This window comes from Eurosta solidaginis, chromosome 2 (genome assembly GCF_040869045.1).
Source record: "Eurosta solidaginis isolate ZX-2024a chromosome 2, ASM4086904v1, whole genome shotgun sequence".
NCBI classification, from domain to species: domain Eukaryota; kingdom Metazoa; phylum Arthropoda; class Insecta; order Diptera; family Tephritidae; genus Eurosta; species Eurosta solidaginis.
In genome coordinates this window covers 24328542-24351556 of record NC_090320.1, presented here as the reverse complement: position 1 = coordinate 24351556, position 23015 = coordinate 24328542, and the positions used below count along the sequence as shown (strand labels likewise).

Below are 23015 nucleotides of genomic sequence, written 5' to 3'. Positions count from 1 at the left end.
TTACTGGCGAACATTGCGGCTAAGGCACGGACCTGGACACAAAACACATAAACACATAGACGCATATACACTCTGCCACTCATTGAAGCCAGTATGGAGACAGGCTGTCGTTACAAACTATAGGTGGAAGCGGAAAAAGATTATATAATATCTGCATAATGGCGAAAAAACCGACTGCATAAAAACAGCTCTTCACAGCATGCTCGCCAACCAAATTAAGGGAATGCGCGGAACAGGGAACATAGATCGCATTCTCATTCAAACTCAATATTCTTGCTTACACACCTTTATACTTCCCGGAGATGTTTAATGCGTTGTCATATTATTGTCCTCTACAATTTTTAATATCTAAACCACAGTCTTCAGTAAGAAACTTTAAAGTTTGATTCGCTAGACTTTCACCAGTATGACCTTCCAACTGAAGAAAAGTTATAAACCTTTTTTATTATTCAATATACTCTCTTCACTTCGATACACTTCTTTGCATGCTCATACAATTTGTGAAATGAGTCGAAAATTTCCTTTTTAGCAACCTTGTCTAGTTTGTCGGTCGTCGCCTTTTGAATGCGGTCAATTGAGTTTTATTTATTTGAGTAAAATTTATTTTCAGTTCTGATTATATTTTTTTTGACTCTCTAGAATTTCATGTTTGTAAGAAAATTTTAAAAGTCTTTTTCATTTTGCGGGGGCCACCTAACATCGGGGGCCCCAGGCAACTGCCTATTCTGCCTACCAGTTAATCCAGCCCCGTTAAGCTATCGAATGGGCAATTATCTAGCGAGTTAATATGATCGTGATCGATGTATGGGCCAAGTACATCAGCAGGTCTTGCTTAAGGTTTAAGCCCATCACGAACCATCAATCCATCATGAACTGTTTTATACTGAAATGACATGGGAAGAGTAAAATTTTACTGTTTGCTTCAGGGATGCACCTTAACGTTAAGCTAATCGTTTATCAAAAAATTTCCACCGTTTCCGTTGAAACACTTCGAAATATTATCGATAAAGAAATTATCAAGGTAAATTGTATCTCGTTTTTAACCGAAACGAAAAGCTTTCGTTAACGTTAAAAACGTTAACAAAAACGTGATACTTTATGTTTGAATTGTGCTGGCAATGCTATAGCCATGGTGAAGCCGTAAGGTGATAACAACGAGCGCACATACACACACAAACTCCATGTAATTTGTTTGTGTAATTCGTTGGTGGTAATGTCAAAAATACTCTGAGAAATGTTCGTACTGTCAAAATTCATGAGAAAAGTTGCAATCAGCTTGGCTAATGCTTTCACCTTTAGTGACTCCGCCATCAATCAGCTTTGCCAGCATAGTTTGAAATTAATAATCAACATATACGATTTGATTTCGTTTTGATTTGGCAGAAAACGAAACGAAATCATTTCGTTAATTTGACGTTCTTAACGTTAATAAACGAAACGAAATGACTTTGTTTCGTTTATTAACGTTAATTATCGTAACGAAATGATATCGGTTCGTTGGTTAAGCATGCCTGGTTTGCTTTAAAAATAAAATGTTGCTCAATATTTTCCTGCAGGGCAAGTCTGTACATATGTATGTTGTATCGTGATAATAGCTACTTTAATACAATGCTACAATTTTAAAAGAATTTGTGCAACATGCACTGGGGGAGGTACATACATACATGAAAACATACTCATACATATGCCTCAAATATGCGATGCTTTGCCTCAGCGGGAGTTGTAAAGTCATTTAACCGCAACAGAGGAAACAACTCAACACACAAATTTGATTTTTTTATTTGTTATTACATTATTTGCGTGCACTTTATACATATGTACATAAAAATTTATGTAGTTTACACAAATAATAAAGGAATGCTGTACTCACGTCCACATGTAGCTAACTTTGTATTTGCACTTTTAGTTTGCAACATCCGCAACGCGTTCTTGGCCGGATGTCTTGAGCTGTTAAGGCGCACGTAGTTTATTTGTATTACTTAGTAGTTGTAAATGTGTTAGGCTTACTGTGCAGGGAGCGTATTGTCATAGATGCCTAGTCGATGTCAAATACGAAAACTGTACGCCTAGATGAGGAACAAAAAGCATATTGTTGTTGTTGTAGCGTTAAGAATACTCCTCGAAGGTTTGGGTAGTGTTATCGATGTTGATGGTCCTTTGCCGGATGCAACTTCGGTATGTTCCGGTAACAAGCACCATTAAGGTACTGGCCCAACCATCTCGGGAACGGTTTAGTATGACCACATGAAACCTTCTAGGCCATAACGCCGTTCTTCGCCCTAGACCTACAAGGAACTTGGGGTCGCCAAAGCCTTTGCTGCTAAAGAAACAGGGATTCGCTATGGGTAGGCGAGGTTGAAAATTGGGTTGGAGCCGCTATAAATTGCGCTAGCAAACCCTTGAATGGGTTGCGCTACACAACTTCTTGAATCAATCAAGTATTTTAGTTGCCTCGGGTATATTATAAGCCCCTTAACCTGTTGGAGGGCCAAAAGAGAGAATCAGCTCGTCTTGTTTACAGCTTTGACGATCGCGACATGAATCTCTCCTTATATATCATTTAATACAGATTAACGGTATTCATTTCATGTACAGGTGTGATTCATAAAGCAACAGTTCCCACATCGCATGTTTTACTCATACTCTTCTGTGACGATATGTGTGCCTAAGTGTAACCAAAAAAAAAAATGCTGATGTTTCTTCTGCAAACTGCAGTCAGTACATAAAGTTTTCTGCTCTGCGGTGCTTTCGTTGCTTTTCTCAAAAATATTTGTGGTTAAGATTAGTCGCAGAACGCGGATGCTAGAAAAATAAGTTGTAGCAACTTAAACTCAAATGATTTGTTTATGACCACGTCGTTGCACATTTCAGCAAGCATTTTCAAAAATATAAATAAATTTGGTAAGTGCTGAAAGAATAAAATTAAGTAAACTAAGTTTGAAAATAATGGGTCATTCCATAACAAACTCACCAATTGTTTGGTTTCAAAGGCCATACTTCGGTCTTTCCGACTTTTTTAACTACCTCAGTTGTATATGATTATAGTTTTCCTCTACACAGTCGGGACTTTCTCCGAGCGGACACGTATCTTACTATGCGCTGTTGCGTTGGAAGTCACGCCATCCCTGCTTCGCCATAACTGGCAAGAATTGGAAGCACCCATAGAGATCAAACTCTTCCTTCACATATCTCATCCTACTAAACAGATCTCACCATGAAAACTCGTCTTACATTATGAATACCTTCTGGGCCGAAACTTTTTTTATTCATTCTCATAACATATCGTTTAAAGGCAAGTCCTTCCATTAGCAAGCCAAACAATTGTTTTTAATGGAAAGCCCACATCGGTCAGGTCTAAATTTCGGCCTTTTCCGGATAACGCGGATCTTTGTTCGGACGGACCATATTTTTCTTTGACACAAGTAGGCTAAGAACTATGGAATGGGGTAAAAAGAAGAAAAATCTTATAAAACAGAAGATTGCCTTTCCTCAATAAGATCCACATAGACTGCCTCTGCAAAGAAGACTACGCTACCTCCCGAGTAGTCGGAAGGCCAGTACCTTCTCCTGGGATAGTAGTGATCGGGAAGCCAGCATTTTGGAAAATTACTGAAATTAGGCTAGCCACTCAGTTGCTGATGTTGTTGGCTCTAACGATATGAGCACGGTCATCTATAGGGAACCGACTACCCAAGAAAACAACCAGTGAAGGCCAGCCACCGAGAGAAGCGCACTGCAGTAGGTATTTTACTCAAACTGATCAGCTCAACGGAAACGTACCGCAATCTTTCTGCTCAGAACAAAAAGCGAAAGTGCACCAAGATATTATGTGTTAGAGGCTGGTCTGGCTGGGAAGACAGGTGATATGAAAACGAATGGACGAATTCATAAAAAACCGCGCTTATCTAAGGAGCACCAAAGAAATGTAAGAAGGCTATAAGCACAGAAACTGAACGTGATCTCTCTCAGACGCAACCTACGGTTGTAAGATTAACAGAAGTACTGAACAGCAATGCAGATGAAGACAGAAAACTTTGCACTATCACCATTATTCTCCTTCTCTCTTCTTTCACGAAGGTTTTGGAGACTTTTATCGATGTTGATGATTCTTTGCCGATTATAGATCCTGTGCGTTCCTATAACAAGCAGCATTAAGATACTAAATCTTGTTCCATGAGGGTCCCAGAGACTCGCCTGCTAAACATATGTATGATACATTTACATATATAACAGGATTCTACTCGGAGAGGCGAGGTTGACAATTGGATAAATGAAGCTGTAAATTTTAAAGCATTGTATTGTGCTTAGCAATCCCTTGAGTACCGAACTACTACCCTCGATGCGGAATGGTTCAGGTTCATCAACTATATCGTAAATAAGTTAATGAAGCTGTATCGAGAAAATGTTAAGCAATCGAAGATCCACCAGCTGCAGATAAATATTCAATTAGATGTCCGAATCTACTTAAGCAGGAGTATATCTTTACCTGGGTCAAACTTGCGCCGCAAACCTTATGAAGGTTAATCATTTTATACATATCCCTTACGCTTTAAATAATTTCATATGAGGTCATATTCTACACATCAAATAGCAAAGCGGAAATATGGCATTCCATCAAGTTGAGCAGCCAAAGCAAAATAACTGATTCACTTCCTTATGTGCGAACGCATTTCTTTGATTTGTTGAAGCCAAAGTAATTCATAAAGAATCCCTCTTGCTGTGCAATGGCGACTAGCAAATATATCTGCAGCGAGTGCTAATGGCATATCTGGCTGTGAGTTGAAATTATCATTTGCTGTCGGGTCATTCTTTAGTGGAAAACAAAATCGATTTAAATGAAAAATCGGGACAGATAAACACAGAAACAAACAATTGAATTATGAAGGACTTTTTAATTGAATCATAGTTAAAATTTAAAATTTTAACAGCCTCAGAGCAAAAGTAAGCTCCAAACTTTTATAAAAACATATGCCAGTTAAGATGACGTTCATTGTAGATTTTTTTTTAAATAAAATGTTTTTAATTAAACATTTTTTTTTGTCTTTTGTTTTTTTTTTTTTGTTTTTTCGAAAAATGAGTTTAACAGAATTTACCATCACATAAATAATTTAGCAATTTTCAGATTTTTCAACATATTTTCAATTACTTGATTTTATTAAAAATTGTGGAAAATTTTTATTCACAAATTTTGTTAAACCTTTTTGAAGGAACGGTATTACAAATTCTTACAAAATGATTTTCGAAGAAAACATTTTATAAACTCTTCTTCAAACTTTAAGCCAACCATAGAGTATTTCTTTTTCCTCTACGCGTTTTATTGCCTTTTGCATCTTCTTCAAGGAGTCAAATATATGTGGTAACATTAGAATTTTTTATAAAATATTTTTTAAAAAATTTTGTTTTGGTATGAAAACGTTGTACTTTTGTTCTTCAAGTTTTTTTCTTAAAAGATGTTTTCCTTATTCTTCCTACTCAGTATAAATTTCTGTCAACGGTTTTTCAAGATATGCGAAGCGAAACTGCCAACAAAGACTTTTATCGAGTTGTTTCTAGGAAATTTTTTAATAATTTTTAAAAAACGAATTTTGGCAAGGCCCTTACTCTAGTAAGTATAAATTTGTTGAGCGACTGTGCGAACAAATTTTTCTGAAAAGTCTTTAACACTATTTTCTTAAAAATTTGTTTTAAATTTTTCTCCTCACAAATTTCGCTTAAATTCAAGAAGTTAACAAAAATGTTTGCGTTGGAAATAAGAACTAATAAAAAAAATTAAGTAGTAATAATAAACATATTTAGTTTGCACAAACTTGCAACAAAAAATAAAAAGACATTAAGTTCTATAACTATTTATTAACCCTGTCATCGAGTGCCAAGTATCTGGGATTAACAATTGACTGCAAGTTGAATTGGAAAGTATGCATCGAAGAGCGGGTACGGAAGGCCTGCATCGCCTTCTATGCCTGCAAATCAATGTTTGGTAAGAAATAGGGACTCAAGCCAAGCATGGTACTTTGGATTTACGAGGCGGTGGTGCGACCGGTGCTTACCTATGGTTCCATAGTCTGGTGGGGAGCTCTAAGTTAGAGCTACAATCTCACCAGCCTGCAAAATGTCCAGCGCACTGCATGTGTTGGTGCCATAGGGGCGGGCGCACTTGCCCCACAGCTGCTTTTGACCCCATTTTGCACCTGCTTCCGATCGACTTGCATATACTTTGTACATCGTCACAAACCGCACTGAGACTCAGGGAGTCTGGGTGTTGGGAGGATTCTCAGCAAGGGCATAGTAAAATCCTAAATAAACTTCCGGATGGTACATGTGTACCGAGACAGATTACTACACTCGCAAACTGAAGATTGAGTACGGTTGTAATACCGCCATTCCAAGCAGGAACGAGTGCAAGAGAAACTCGGGCATAAGGGACGACATCCAAATCTACACTGACGGCTCCAATATGGAATCGGGAGTGGGGGCCGGAGTCTTCTCTGAGTCCCTAGATTTGTCTGCATCATTCAGACTCCCATCGCACTGCAGCGTGTTTCAAGCAGAAATCCTCGCGTTTTGGCAAGCCTGCAAATCACTGGAGGGCTTGAATGTAGCTGGTAAAGTTTGCATCCTGTCGGATAGCCAAGCAGCGATAAAAGCGCTTTCCTCGCCACACATTAACTCAAAATTAGTGTGGGCTTGTAACGATTCATATCCCAGTTATCGACCAATCTAGAACTACGCGTTATCTGGGTCCCGGGTCATAGGGGGATTGAGGGTAACGAGAAGGCCGACGAGCTAGCACGCAGGGGCTCATCGGAGATGAACGAGGAAATAACCAGTGTCGAAATAGGCATACCCTTAGCAGTAGCCAAGGGGAATATCCAAAGCTTCTACTTGAAGAAAGCACAAACAAAGTGGAATAATACCACCACCTGTGCAATATCAAAATCCATTTGGCCTAACTATGATGGAAAGAGGACGAGAGGTCTTCTGAACAAATCAAGGGCTAAGACACGCAAACTGATAGCAGTCTGCACCGGTCATTGGGCAGTAGGTACGCATGCGGAAAAGATTGGCATTCCGTATAACGAATACTGCAGAAGCTGCAAAGATCCAAATGCCAGAGAGGCAGTAGAACACTTTATGTGTAAATGTCCGGCTCTAGCTAGAGCCCGGCTCAGGTTCCTTGGAACCCCGTTTCTAGAAGACCTGAAAGCGTTATCTGTGATAGCAATCCCGAATATTCTTAATTATATCAACAACTCTGGCTGGTTGTAATACATTGACCGTAACATTCCGTAGGTGTTTAGACGAGTTACATGGCATCAAAACGGCTTTAAATAGCTACATGGGCGACCAGGTCGCAGCCATTTCACCTACCTACCTACCTAAGTTCTATAACAACAACCAAATTGGGTCAAAAGATTTCAACAAATTTGTCTGCGCATATGTTGCTATATTTTTCCGAGCTTTTAAATTTAACTCATTTAAGCCATTCTCATAAAAGTTTACAATAAAATTATTTTTCTAAACTTAAAAAAAAAAAATTATAGGTAATTTTTTAAAACAAATTACTTCAATTATATTTAGTTGAATTTTTTAACGCCCTTTATATCAATAGAAATTTCCATAATATATATTCATTAATTTTCATCAATTTGAATTAAATAAAAATTAGTTACAAATATTTTATTTTAAATTTTTTTTTGCAAAATGATTTTTTTATTTTTAGTATTTCTTTTTTGGTTTGAAATAATGAATAAACTTTTTTCTTATTTTTTCTTTTAAAATTTCGTCTGTTTAGATTTTTGAAAAAAAAAACTATAAATTTTGTTTTTATTTCCTAAAAGTTAGTAAGCTTTTCTTTTTTTCGTTCACAGGTGATAAAAATATAAAATATTAAAAAAAATAAAACTGAGTTCAAAAGATTTTATCAAATTGATTTTTTCTCAGAATTTTTTTAAGATATATAAAAGTTCTACCTACCAAAAAATTAATAATTCGGCAGTTGAAAAAATTGCCCAAACATAATTTTGTTATTAGTTAAATCCTTAGTGTTTTTTATAACTTCAGTCTACGTCTAATTTAAAAAAAAATTTTTTTTTGGTAAAACTATTTTTTAACATTTTTCTGGTATTTAAATTAAAAAATAATAATTCTTTTTAATCTCACAATGGTATTTAAATTAAAAAAAAAAATATTGACTATTTGGTATTTTTGTATTTTTTTGTGGTTGGAAATATTTTGAAATAATGAGTTTTTTTATTTTCAAAATTTTTTTTGTAGAATTTCAATTTGAAAAAAAAAATTGTTTTTATAAATTTTGTTTTTATTTCGTAAAAATTAGTAAGTTTTTCTTTTTTTCTCTCACAGGTGATGAATAAGCAGTTCCATGCAATAATACTTCACGAACTTGTGTTTGAAAAGCCACAATATTTCCGCACGGCAGCAGCAAAAAGCAATTGAATTACATGTGAAATGATAGGCACCCAATACACAATTACTGGCGTACGCTGATGATATTGATATTATAGGCCTGAACACCCGCGCCCTGCTTACAACCGAGTTCTGCTTACTTCAAGCTGGAAAAAGAAGCGGAAAAGTTGGGATTGATGGTGAATGAGGACAAAATGAAGTACCTGCTGTCATCGAGCGAAGAGTCAGTCAGCGCATTTGCGCCTTGGCAATCACGCCACTGTTGGCAGACATAATTCCGAAACAATAAAAGATTTCGTTTATTCAGCTCTGAAATCCAGCGAAAAATCACTCTTGCCAATAAATGTTACTTTGGACTAGGCAATTGAAAAGCAAAGTTCGCTCTGGGCAAACAAAAATCATGCTCTACAAGTCACTTATCGTAACCGTCCTGCGCTTGAGTCGAGAAGCATGACAACATGATATGAAACGGCTTTGAAAGTGTTCGAGAAAAACGCATTAGCAACTTCGAGTATCGAAGAAGATTTAATAATGAGATGCACGAGCTTTACAGACGTCAACATAGTTCATCGCTAGACTGGCTAGGCTATGTTATTCTAATGAAACATCATCCGCCGGCTAAAAGAGTATTTTTATCCCAACACGTCTATGGAAGCAGAGGAAGAGAGTGACTTTGCTCGGCTGAACGGACCCGTGGTGTGACCAATTTTCGCCAGTTAGCAGAGCGAAGAAGCGACTGGCGCACTTTGTTGCACGGCAATAATCGTTTAAACTGTTAAACGCCAATTAAGTAAGTGAGTATCTAGTCCTTCAAAAACATATGTACCAGTTTTTGATATACGTAGCTAGATATTTCCACACATTTTGCTTTGAAACGTCAAGAAATAACAATACATCATGCATAATACAAACAAGTAAAGGAGGATAAGTTCGGGTGTAACCGAACATTACATACTCAGCTGAGAGCTATGGAAACAAAATAAGGGAAAATCACCATGTAGGAAAATTAACATAGGGCACCCTGGAATGTGTTTGTATGACATGTGTATCAAATGGAAGGTATTAAAGAGTATTTTAAAAGGGAGTGGGCCATAGTTCTTTAGGTGGACGCCATTTAGGGATATCGTCATAAAGGTGGACCAGGGTGACCCAGAACATCATCTGTCGGGTACCGCTAATTAATTTATATATGTAATACCACGAACACTATTCCTGCTAAGATTCCAAGGGCTTTTGATTTCGCCCTGTAGAACTTTCTCATTTTCTTCTAGTTAATATAGTAGGTGTCACACCCATTTTACAAAGTTTTTTTCTAAAGTTATATTTTGCGTCAACAAACCAACCCAATTACCATGTTTCATCCCTTTTTTCATATTTGGTATAGAATTATGGCATGTTTTTCATTTTTCGTAATTTTCGATATCGAAAAGTGGGCGTGGTCATAGTCGGATTTTGCCCATTTTTAATACCAATATAAAGTGAGTGCAGATAAGTACGTGGACAAAGTTTAGTAAAAATATATCGATTTTTACTCAAGTTATCGTGTTAAGGACCGAGCGGAAGGATAGACGGTCGACTGTGTATAAAAACTGGGCGTGGCTTCATCCGATTTCGCTCTTTGTCGTAGAAAACAGTCATCCTCCCAGAATGTAAGCCCCTACCAAATTTCACAAGGATTGGTAAATTTTTGTTCGACTTATGGCATTAAAAGTATCCTAGAAAAATTAAATGAAAAAGGGCGGAGCCGCGCCCATTTTGAAATTTTCTTTTATTTTTGTATTTTGTTGCACCATATCATTACTGGAGTTGAATTTGTGCATTATTTACTTATATAATGTAAAGATATTAAATTTTTTGTTAAAATTTGACTTTAAACACATTTTTTTTTAAGTGGGCGTGGTCGTTATCAGATTTTGCTAATTTTTATTAGGCACACATATAGAAATAGGAGTAACGTTCCTGCCAAATTTCATCATGATATCTTCAAAGAATGCCAAATTACAGCTTGCAAAACTTTTAAATTACTTTCTTTTAAAAGTGGGCGGTGGCACGCCCATTGCCCAAAACTTTACCAATTTTCTATTCTGCGTAGTAAGTTCAACTCACCTACCAAGTTTCATCGCTTTATCCGTCTTTGGTAATGAATTATCTCACTTTTTCGGTTTTTCGAAATTTTCTATATCGAAAAAGTGGGCGTGGTTTTACTCCGATATCGTTCATTTTAAATAGCTATCTGAGATGAGTGCCCTGGAACCTACATACCAAACTTCATCAATATACCTCAAAATTTACTCAAGTTATCGTGTTAACGGGGAAGCGGACGGACGGACGGACATGGCTCAATCAAATTTTTTTTTTCGATACTGATGATTTTGATATATGGAAGTCTACATCTATCTCGATTCCTTTATACCTGTACAGCCAACCGTTATCCAATCAAAGTTAATATACTCTGTGAGCTCTGCTCAACTGAATATAAAAATCATGCGATTTGTAAAAATAAGTTTGCTCGTAAAAAATTTGACTTAATGATTACCAAGAAAATCAGCAAAAAATTCAAACAAACAAAATTAGCTAAACAGTGTGAAAAGTTTACATGCATACATGCATATGTATGCGTGCAAATTTATCACACACTAACGAAATTTGTAAACAACAACAGGTGTAACAAAACATTAATCTTACTTAAGACATAAATATACAGAAATAAACACCAAAACACGTATGTAGATCTGAGCACATTAGGAAACAAACAAATAACAACAATAAAACGTTACAACCCATGCGATAGTAGTAAACAGTTACAACCAAAATTAGCTACATAAGTGGATGTGTAATGAAGAAACTTTTCTCAAAAGTGCAGAATAATGCCTTCTTTGTCTTGTAACACGTACATGCTTCTACGCCTAAATGTACGCAACAAATTAGTGATAATATTGCAATGACACATATGGTTTAGTTGTCTTTTATTTGGAAGGCAGGCGGTGAGTTATTGTTAATGATTCTTTGAGTGGCTCTTGTAAAACCATGAACATGTGCTTATCAAAGTGATTCGACAATTCAGTTTTTACGTACGCTGAACAGGGTGTAGATGGGAGCGGGAGTCTATGCGGTTTCTAGATTTAACAAGCATATTGCAACAAGGAGTCTTTGTTGGTGTACAGATGGTACCGATAATAGGGTAACCATCTTCTTCAGTATCTAAGAAGCTAATGCCTCAAAGGTCTAAGCAGGGTTTCCACCTCTCAGCTTTGAATTATTTGTCACCACTAAGTTGTTTCTTTCACCAGCAACTTATTGCGAGCTCATTTTTCATCTTATTTAAGTTCTCTGTTCACCATTTTGTTGTAAGAATTTTTTTTTTAAACTTACATTTCCTGTTCATTTTACTTTTCCTTATGGACTTCAATATCAATGTTTCTACCTCTCCCCACCCTTTTCCGTTGCAGCTACTAAAACAATGACAAAGAATATAATTTAATTTTTGTATTTCTTTTTCGCATAACTTTATTCAAGTTTCAATATGCTTTTATGAGTGTAAGGAGTTAAAAAAGCAAACAAAGTAAAAAGTTATAAAAACGTAAATTTATCATTGGTTGCCTTGTCTCTCCGACCGCCATTGCCAAACGTTGGCACGTAGGCTCTTTTAACAAAGGGAAAAGTTGCACGCATACAGCAGCATATATTTTCAACATGAGCTATTCCGTAATAAGTCGAATATGAGATTAAACAAATTTTTAATTTTAATGAATTTCGAGAAACCTTCCTTTCCAATCAAAAATTGAACTATAACTCTACAATATAATAGTTGCATAGTGATATCGAAAAAATTATTTAATCGAGCAAAACATATTGAGACGAATATTAGCAACACTAAGGGATTCTATCATCTCAAAGCCGATACTAAGCAGTCACTTTTATCTGCATAAATAAATCAATCATTATGTCTACACATATGTACGTACACGCAGCGGGGAGAAACGCACAAAAATTATTTAATCCGGCAAAATATATTGTGACGGATATTAGCAACACTAAGGGATATTATCATCTCTAAGCCGATACTAAGCAGTCACTTTTATCTGCATAAACAAATCAATAATTATGTCTACACATATGTACGTACACGCAGCGGGGAGAAACGCACAAAAATTATTTAATCCGGCAAAATATATTGTGACGGATATTAGCAACACTAAGGGATACTATCATCTCTAAGCCGATACTAAGCAGTCACTTTTATCTGCATTAACAAATCAATAATTATGTCTACACATATGTACGTATACGCAGCGGAGAGAAACGCACAAACACATGCATATATCTTATCTGAAATGCTCACAAAAGTAAGCAATCATTTGTGCAAGTATCACTCATATATACACGCGCATATGAGAAGCTATAAACGTGCATCTCTAGTTATAGCTGGTAACTAAGTAGTAAATTCTAGAAACGCCTAGAAGTATACGAACGAGGAAATCGAAGAGTATAAAAGAGCGCAAGCTGAGCAATCATGGAATCAGTTTGATTTAAGCAAGCTATTGGTTGTGAAGTATCAGTGTTATTGTGAAATACTTTAATAAAGCCCATTTTGCATTATTGAATATTGGAGTTATTTATTCAACAGTTTAGCGATAAGAACGTTTGCAGAAGGTGTAAAATAACCAGAGTTTCCCTAAACTCGTTACAATATAATTTTTCAAAAATCTTCAGATTAGAAAATCTTTACGGCCACCGTGGTGTCATGGTAGCGTGCTCCGCCTATCACACCGTATGCCCTGGGTTCAACTCCCGGGCAAAGCAACATCAAAATTTTAGAAATAAGATTTTTCAATTAGAAGAAAATTTTTCTAAGCGGGGTCGCCCCTCGGCAGTGTCTGGCAAGCGCTCCGATTGTATTTCTGCCATGAAAAGCTCTCAGTGAAAACTCATCTGCCTTGCAGATGCCGTTCGGAGTCGGCATAAAACATGTAGGTCCCGTCCGGCCAATTTGTAAGGAAAAATCAAGAGGAGCACGACGCAAATTGGAAGAGAAGCTCGACCTTAGATCTCTTCGGAGGTTATCGCGCCTTACATTTTTTTTTTTTTTTTTGCATATTTTTAGGTATAATTTAAGCTTCCGTGAATGTCTGTGTCGGCCAAAGAGCGGCCTAATTTAAGAGCTGTGGCCTAATGTACGAAACTTTCTAGCGCCTGGTGACCTAATTCTTTTCCCCCTTTATTGTATTCATGTGACCAGTTCACGAAAACGTTCAGCGCGTTCTGCTGTAGCTCGGTTGCTGTGAGACCTTTGGCATCTGTGTATGCTTTGAGTAGCAACAAGTCCCCTGAAATATCAGTTCACATAATTCCTTTTAAGTGCTTTGAAAGCGTACCGTGTTAAAGACGAGACCAACGAAATTGATTGATAAATTCATCTTGCTGGAAGTTATCTTACAAACTCTATAATAGACCGTTATAGTTAAATTTAGTAGTAAGCCGATTATGATTTGTGAATAGACGTTATATAAAAACCGCTCCCTTTATGATAAAGAACTCGTATAGGGTGAAGTCCCTGAAGGCAATTCCACTTACTGGTGGTAGCATGGAAAGCTTTCTCCACGAATTCGCTTTCTGAGTATGCATTTTGCAAAGTAGATGAGTAGTGGGCGTCTAGATTGACGTGCACATCCAGTAGTCTCAATAAGGTTTTGAGGAGAGAAGATTTAAGGCCTAGAGGCTTTATGTCATTCTGCTTTGTATGCCATCTGGCTGTGTCTTAGGTATGCTTTATATATTTTCTGTCAGAATTTGACATGACACTTGTCATTCGTAGTGCCGCTGGGAATATGGTATCGTGCCCCAGAAACTAAGTGGGTGGATGGTTTCTGAAGTGCGTGCAGAAGCTCCATAAAGTAGTATTTAGTCGAGGGTTGGCGGCAGTTGAAGATACTGTGATGCAGCTTGAAGAGTGCGCATCTTTAAAAACAAAAAGGCGTGAGTGCCTACTTAGTACTCGTTCGATGTGTAAACATGCAAGTGCACGTCTACTAATCAAATGTTCTTGAATTATCTGAAGCTCGCCCATGGGCTAGAGCTAAACCACAAAAAGGTAATTTAACTAGAAATAAACCATTTCAGGCTTTTTGAAAGCTTCATAGGCTACTTATTGGTAGCAACCGATATTGACAATTTATTGTTTTATCATCAGCTTAGTATCAATAATGAATTTTTATCGTCGACTTATAGCTTTTTTATCGGCTTGTCACCACGGAGTCAATGACTTCTTATTGCTTTCTATTCGGCATGTAATCGATGGGTCACAGATGTGTCTTCACTTTTTTTTATTAAAGTTTTATCGGTTTCTGCTCCATAACAAACCTATAAGTCTTCGAACAGCAAATTGATAAAAAATCGATAACACTCCAAAAAATCGATAATTTTTTTATACATGTCTATAATTTTTATAACAAATAAATAGTTATTCGGTGAAAAATAGCCGACAATAAACGGATAACACTTTGATCACAAATCAATAGCTTCGATAACAAATCGCTAACATTTTAATAACGATTCTTTAATTTTCCTCATTAATTCGATAACAAATCCATAACTTTGTCATCACAAGGCGATACCTTTCGATAGCAAATCTACATCCCTTTGATAACGTGTCGATAAATTTTCGATTATTAATCGATGACTTTTTGAATATAACTCGATAAATTTTGGAACACATATTTCGTTAGACAGTATATAAAATATTTTTTCTTTCAATTTAGCATCAGTAAATTATATGCCAAATTTTTTAATAAAAAACTAATATTTATTCGATAAAAAATTGATAACAAATCAATAACTTCGATAACAAATCGGTAACTTTTTAATAACTTATCTATAACTTTTCGTTATTTAATCGTTAATTTTGTTATAGCAAAGCGATAACTTTTCGACAAATCAAAAACTTTCGATAGCAAATATGTAACTCTTTGTTACCATGCCGACAAATTTTAGTTATTACTCGATGACTTTTTGAATATAAATCAATATTTTTCCATACCATAACAAATCGGTAGTTTTTTAATAACGCATCTTAGTATTTCGATATTAAATCGATAACTTTGTCATACCAAACCGATAACATTTCGATAACAAATCGATAGCGAATCTATAACTCTTTTTTACCATATCGATAAATTTTCGATTATTAATCAATGACTTTTTGAATAAAAATTGATAGCTTTTCGATAACATGTGGAACACATTTTTCGTTTGGCAGTATAAAATATATTTTTATACCTTTCATGAACATGAAATGGTATATTAACTTTGGTCCGATGTTTGTAACGTTGAGAAATATAGAAGATAGACTCACCATTAAGTATACCGAATTGATCAGGGCGACGAACTGAGTTGATATAGCCATGTCCGTCTGTCCATCCATCCGTCTGTCCATCCATCCGTCTGTCCGTCCGTCTGTCCGTCCGTCTGTCTGTTTGAATGCAAACTAGTCCCTCAAATTTTGAGATATCTCAATGAAATTTGGCACAAGGATGTATTTTTGTATTATATTAGACATTTGTCGGATACGGTAGGATCGGACCACTATAACATATATCTCCCATACAACCGATCGTTCAGATAAGACGATTTTGGTCATTCCTGCCGCAATTTAGAAAGTATAAACGTGAAACTCGATGATATAAATTATAATGTATCATAGAAGATATCCTGAAAAAATCACTTTGATCGGAGCTATATATAGTTATATCCCATGCAACCGATCGTTCAGATAGAAAGATTTTTCGCCATTTCTCCCTTAATTTAGAAAGTATAAACGTGAAACTCGGTGATACATATATATTTTAATATATCATAGAAGATTTTCTGAAAAAAATCACTTTGATCGGAGCTATATATAGTATATATCCCATACAACCGATCGTTCAGATAGAAATATTTTTGGCAATTTCTCCCTTAATTTCCAATATAAAAACGTTAAACTTGGTGATATTTATTCTAATATATCATAGAAGATTTTCTGTAAAAATCATTTCGATCGGAGCTATATATAATATATATCCAATGCAACCGATCGTTCGATAGAAAGATTTTTGGCCATTTCTCCCTTAGTTTCCAATATAAAAACGTGAAACTTGGTGATATATATTGTATTATATCATAGAAGATTTCCTGTAAAAATTATTTCGATCGGAGCTATGTATAATATATATCCCATACAACCGATCATTTAGATAAGGGGGTTTCTGCCATTTTTTATTTTATATTTACCTTAAAAATCGTTTAGGTATGTACATCTGTTCACTATATATTTCTTATCCTATACATCCGATTATTTGGAGATTACGAACGGGATAAGAATATTGTTCAGACAGTCCCGTCCTTACTTGTTTTATATTCTTTTTTGTGCTGCTAACAGCTTTCGAGTAAATTTGCTAATTTTTTAACTCTTTTCGCTTAGTCGCTTTTCAAGTTCATTATGCGCTTTCAAAGTTTTTCATATTCAACAACTCGCCCACAAATAGTTTTATTAGTTTTACTTTTTCGTGTAACACTTACTACATACATACGTACTTACTTTTTACACAAAAGCAGTCACTCACATATACATATATATAAACATTTCTATTCACATATGTATGCACATTAGCGTAGTCCTTATAAATCAAATCGAGTTTTTCCAAGATGACCCTTCATATAGTAACACTAACGTCAAATATTACATACACATTTTGTTCCGGATTGTAAAGGGCAAAGAGTGTCGCGCTGTGGTCAATGTTAAGATTTCTCTATGGAAACTTAAAAGGGTAAAATAAAATTTTTCGATTTTTTATAACCAAAATCAATACCATTAGAATTGGTGATATCACATATAAATTTGGCTATTAAAAATATTCGAACTATTCGATTAATCGAGTACTCGATTATTTGATTTTAGATTTTTGTACGTTTATTCTTCGAGTTTTACTATTTGAACAGTTGACTTATTTAGATTATTCGAATATTTGAACAAAAATTACGTATGCGCTATGTATGTAACATATTGTATCGAGTTTTGGGAAATTTCTGATATTTATACACCTTCTGTTAATGTTCGCATCTCTGAACTGTCGAATAAATAACTCAAATATTCCGTATAACAAAACGTTCTTTATTGAGACTACTTTGGAAGTAGTATTTCAATTACAATTATCGCATACATTACTAAAGCATGTTTAAATTAAACTGATTTATTATTCCTCAGCCTGCGCTGCTTTTATAATCTCAATTACCTTTTTTTCCCATTTATTTTAAGGTCTAGACTTTTCGCGAACAGCTGTTAAATTATGTCTGCTTTATGTATCTGATATTTAGATTTCTCTTCCAGGTATATGTGTGTGTATGTGTAACAACTTCTGCTCTTACCTTCCGACTACATATATGTATATGAAATGTTCTCTTTGCTGTAATGTTAGTAGTTTATATTTATGTGTGGCAGCTTGCTTTGATGGTGTTTTACATTTATTTATTAGCAGTATAGTGATGTATAGAGCTGCTAATATTTATTTATTTATTTATTTGAGTCTTTAAATTTACAAATTTTTACAGACTAGCATAATATTAAGAGTAGAAAGATCTTAAATGACTAATTAGGGTTGCATACGAAGAAGTGCAGTCAACACCTGAAGAACTGAAAAACAAATTGAGATCCGCACAAGCCCTCGCAAAAGGCGCATTTACCGCATAGTTGGTCCTTGCAAAACTAATTTTAAAGGTCTCAAAGTGCCGCAAGTTTCTGCAAGTTTCCAGGAGCGATGGACAATCAACAGCTCCAGAAATTAAGCCAATGATAAACGAGTACGATAAGATGGTTCGTCTATTTACAAGCGTACTCAGTTCAATTAAAAGACATCTCGATTCATATGACGGCAAAGGATCAGAAAAATTCAAAGAACGGAGAGCAAAACGTAAAAAAACTTTTTGAGCTCTCTCGATACGATTAGAGGGACTAGTATGGTATGGTCTCCAAATTATAGCAGCATACTCCAGTCTCGATCTGACAAAAGAGCAATAAAGAGACTTGAGGGTGTGAGGGTTAGTGAAAGCTGAACAATTTCTACGAATGAACGCTAGCATGGCATAAGACAGAGTAATAACGTAGTTAACTAACCCAAGTCTTTAATTACCTCAACGGATTCCAGGGCACAGCCCGCAATTCTATATGAAGTCCGTAGAACATTAGCCGATTTAGAAAAAGTCACGTGAAAACACTTTTTGATGTTAAGAGTAAGACGATTTAGACAACACCAGTTTTCAACATTGAGGAGGTCCGATTGCAGCCTTTCAGAGTCACGATAACTCTTTATGGTGGCGAAAATTTTCAAATCGTCTGCATACAACAAGTATTCCGCAAAAGCGAAGCATGAGCCGATATCATTTATAAATAATATAAAAAATAGAGGCCCTAGAATACTTCCTTGCGGGACCCCAGAGGAAGCAATGAAGGGCTGGGACGTGGCGTTGTCTATTTCAACAATGCATTGTCTATTTGAAAGATACGACGCAATCCATTTCAAAAATGTGGAATGAAAACCCAAAGCCAGAAGCTTAGCCAAGAGTATCTGGTGCGAAACCTTGTCGAAAGCCTTTGAAAAGTCAGTGTATATTGTATCAACTTGCAATCTATTATGAAAAGCGGAAAAGCAGTATTCAGAAAAAATAGATAAGTTAGTAACAGTGGACCGTTTTGAAACAAATCCGTGCTGATTATTCGAAATTAGGCCCTTTACTGCAAAGTATATTTTATCATTTACTATAATCTCAAAAAGTTTGGAAACACATGAAAGCTTCGAAATAGGTCTGTAATTACGAACATCATTTTTGTTACCACTCTTGAATATCGGAGAAATTGAAGTTAGCTTCCAGTCATCCACAAATGTCCCAGTGGCCAGAGAGTTGTTGAAGATAATTGAAAGAGGATCAGCCAAACACAAGCAGTTTTATAACAATATGACAGAAAGACCATCTGAGTCCGTCTTAGTAGACAGCTTAAGCTTCCCAATACCATTAACCACATCCGTAACGGAAACACGCAAAGATCCGAAATTGAGCGCTGAGTTGCTCATGGGAGGCAAACTCGAGTGGACGCGAGTGTCTGGTTCAAAATTAGAACAAAAAAAATTGGCAAAAAGATTCGCAGCATCAACTGCATTGATTGCAGATTTGTCGTTGAAAAACACATTACTAGGGACAGATGAGCAGGCCTTTTTGACTTTATGAAACGCCAAAACGACTTTGAGTTCGACATTATATTACTCTCAAAGCTCAGAACATAATTTCTGTACAAAAACCTATTCAAGCACTTGAATGCCTTTAAATCGTTTTGAAATTTTGAGTAGTGCGCTGAATCTCCAGTTCTTTTATACTGTTTTAAAGATTTGCACTTAACATTCCTAAGATGTTTTAGCTTCTTAGTATGCCAGGGCGTCTTATATGTTTTTTTCCTATATATTGGGATATGCTTCAAGCACATGAACCTAATTTTTGAAGATATGAAAACAAGATGTGACATCATTATCGCGGAATGAATCACACCAATCAATGCTTAATAATATTTCATTAAGATACGACATATCGCAAGCACTAAAGTTGAAATTAATTTCAGGCTTATCTGTAATTTCAGCAAATTCATAAAACTCCAATTCTAGGGAAATAGAAACGTGATGTTTGTCGGTCTGCAGGATTGGTGTGAAGCATTCAGACAATGTGTAGTTAACATTGTTTGAGATGAACACTAAATCTAAAATTCTATTCAGCCTATTATAGAGCCCGTTAACTTGTACCAAATCGATACTTAAGAAACTATCAATAAGATGAATTTCGGCTGAAGAGTTAGCGTTAGAGGCCGTAAAAGAAGCCGTGTCCTCAATATGAGACCAATTCAAATTACATAAATTAAAATCTCCAAGTACACAAAGATGATTGTCGCCCACATTTGATACCAGTGAGAGAACGTTGTCAGCGTGTGCAATATATAAGGCATCTGCACTGTTCGGTGGAATATACGAAGCGCACAAATACAAGATTCCAGAAGAACCATGAACACGTACGCAGAGCTGATCAATGAGTGTATCAGAGTTAGCGAGTGTTACCACGGCCGCCTGGAATTTCCTCCGAACAGCAATGAGAACACCCCCTCCTCTCGAGCAACCTGTTTTAACAAGATCACGGTCCTTACGGAAAACATCATAGAGATGTGGATCAAAGATTTCATTACTAAAAAATTTCTCGTTCAGCCAAGATTCAACAAAAACGAAAATATCATAATCTAATGCAGAACTATACATAAAAACTTCCGAACATTTAGTACGAAGACCAGATACATTTTGAAAGTATATTTTTAGGCAATTAAAATTAGACTTAACATTGAGAATATCTGCAACATCATCAGGAATCCCGTTTTGCACGAACGGAACGAAAAGGCTGCACTTTGACATTCGCAGGCCAGGTTTCTGATTTTAAAATAGTGCCAGATATCTCTTCAGGCACGCCAAGTTTAAAATTTACCCATTTTAAAGTATGCGGATCCACACCTTTCTTTATTAATTTAAAGCAAAGCAGTTGGCTTTTATCGATAGAAATATGTTCGGCAAGGTAGTTCAGAATATTTTCTTCAGTGACAGAATTCAAAAACGAAGAGATATGCAACCATATAATGCGCCTCACAACATTACGTCGTACTACAGCCAAATCAACGTTTGAACTTGTACCAACAACAACTTGCATTGGTTTATCTTGGTTGCTTACTTTCGTTTCTTTGTTCACATTTGTCAACATTTGTATATTTTTCTTTTTTCTCCTATTCTTTCCCTTATTCGTTGTTTTCCACTCAGATTCGCCTTGTGCCGTGGAAGCGTCAGCATCGACGTCAGCTGCAACAGGCGCCGAATTAGCAACATCAGAAAAATTATTCAAACCACTGCTTGGGTCATTAGAATTATCGACAGAGATTTTCGCTACATCGTTGGTTTCACTACTGGCTTCGAACGATACTTTTTCTGCAGAATTGTTAGCAGCAACAGAAGTCTCACGAACATCGTTGGTTAAAATGCTCTTAGCAACACCATACCCCACATCATCACACGACTGAAAGCGAGAGCCGGGCATCGGCAAAAATGTTTTCATAAAAACAAAGTCAGCTTTAATGTCTTTGATGTCTTTAGCAACAACATCGTTATTGTCACACACTATCTTCAGCAAAGAGTGCAAATCAGCACGTAGGTCTTTCACCTCGGAACGTAAAGACTTGTTTTCGTCTATAATTGCACTCCACATTGATTTTAAATCATGTTCTTGCCCACTGCACACACATTGTTCATTTTTATTGTTTTTGTTATTAGCATTTGCATGATACTGTTGATTAGAATTATTGACAAGATGAACGGGGGGTGGTGAGCGTAAAGAACTGCGACGCGCTCTCTCACAAGCTTTACAGTAAAAAGGAAAATTAGATTTCACTAAATAATCCAAGTCATCTGTAAGAATATCCACACAGGGAAGATGAAAAAGTTCACTGCAGCTAGCACACTAAATTGACTATGATAACGATCAACTCTTTGCCCACAACTACACGGCATTTTAGATATGTAGTAAAGAAAAAATTTAATAAATTATATATTATAAACTTGCGAGCACGCAGAAAACACGTCCGAACAACTCGACGGTCAATGACTTATATTCGCCACAATATCGTATATCTTCTTTGTTGAATCTTTGTTAATTTGATCGCTTAGTAGATATTGAAATCTTGGAATGGTTTGTCTCAAAAACGGTGTCCCCTGGTAAAATTTTCCGAACTTTCCGATTTCGGTGAGAAAGACACTAGGAGGCATACAACACTTTCGGTAAAAGCCCATATTTTGGTAATAAACTTATAAAATGGTAAAAACCGAGATTCTGTATGACGTCATCGCAAAAATCTATAGGTTTAAAAATAAAGAACGTCATTAATATTTCAGTAACCTTCAAGCTTTGTGTTAAATCATTATGTAAAAATTTTCCTCCCCCTTTGCGCTTTTTTAGTCCTTAGTGCTTCGTGAAAGCTGCGCTGGCCGAAGCATGCGCAACTCGGCTGAGAATTTAGTTGCATATCCTTTTTAAGCGTTGCTTGCATTGTTACATCTCAAATTGTTTCATGCTCCTCATTGTCGCAACCCATATGCAATTATCCACTGGATTTGGTCCTAAGGTATGGCAGTAATTCAATGTATTTTGCTTTTGAATAGGCTCTATACAATTTTGGGCGTTTTATTTTTCTGAAGCTTCAAAATTTTTTCTGTTCGCTTCTAAAAAAAAATTGCAATTGGAAAACAAAAACAAACTAGACGTGTTGCTTAATTTTTGATAAAACACTAACGCGGTATTATCGTTCTCTCTTCTGGTCGGACATGATTAATTTTTTGAAGTTTTTGCACAATATAATCAGACCAATTCTAAATATTCTCGCGGAATTTTGTTCTCGCGGATTTTTTTATTCCCGCGGAAAAATTCCTCCAATTCTGTTCTCCTAGGGAGAACAATAATTGGGGAATAGGAATTTCGAATTTTCGAAGTCA

At 35.9% G+C, this 23015-nt stretch overlaps 1 protein-coding gene and 1 long non-coding RNA gene across 3 annotated transcripts in view; one reads left to right on the top strand and one right to left on the bottom strand.

Annotated features, from left to right (window-relative positions):
* Shawl (Shaw-like) overlaps positions 1-23015 on the bottom strand; it is a 437991-nt gene that overhangs the window by 96900 nt on the left and 318076 nt on the right. The window lies entirely within an intron of this gene.
* LOC137239394 (uncharacterized) overlaps positions 1-23015 on the top strand; it is an 853500-nt gene that overhangs the window by 818040 nt on the left and 12445 nt on the right. Inside the window, exon 3 of the long non-coding RNA XR_010949356.1 lies at positions 8362-9218. This is a non-coding gene — a long non-coding RNA (uncharacterized lncRNA). The remainder of the gene's footprint in view (positions 1-8361; positions 9219-23015) is intronic.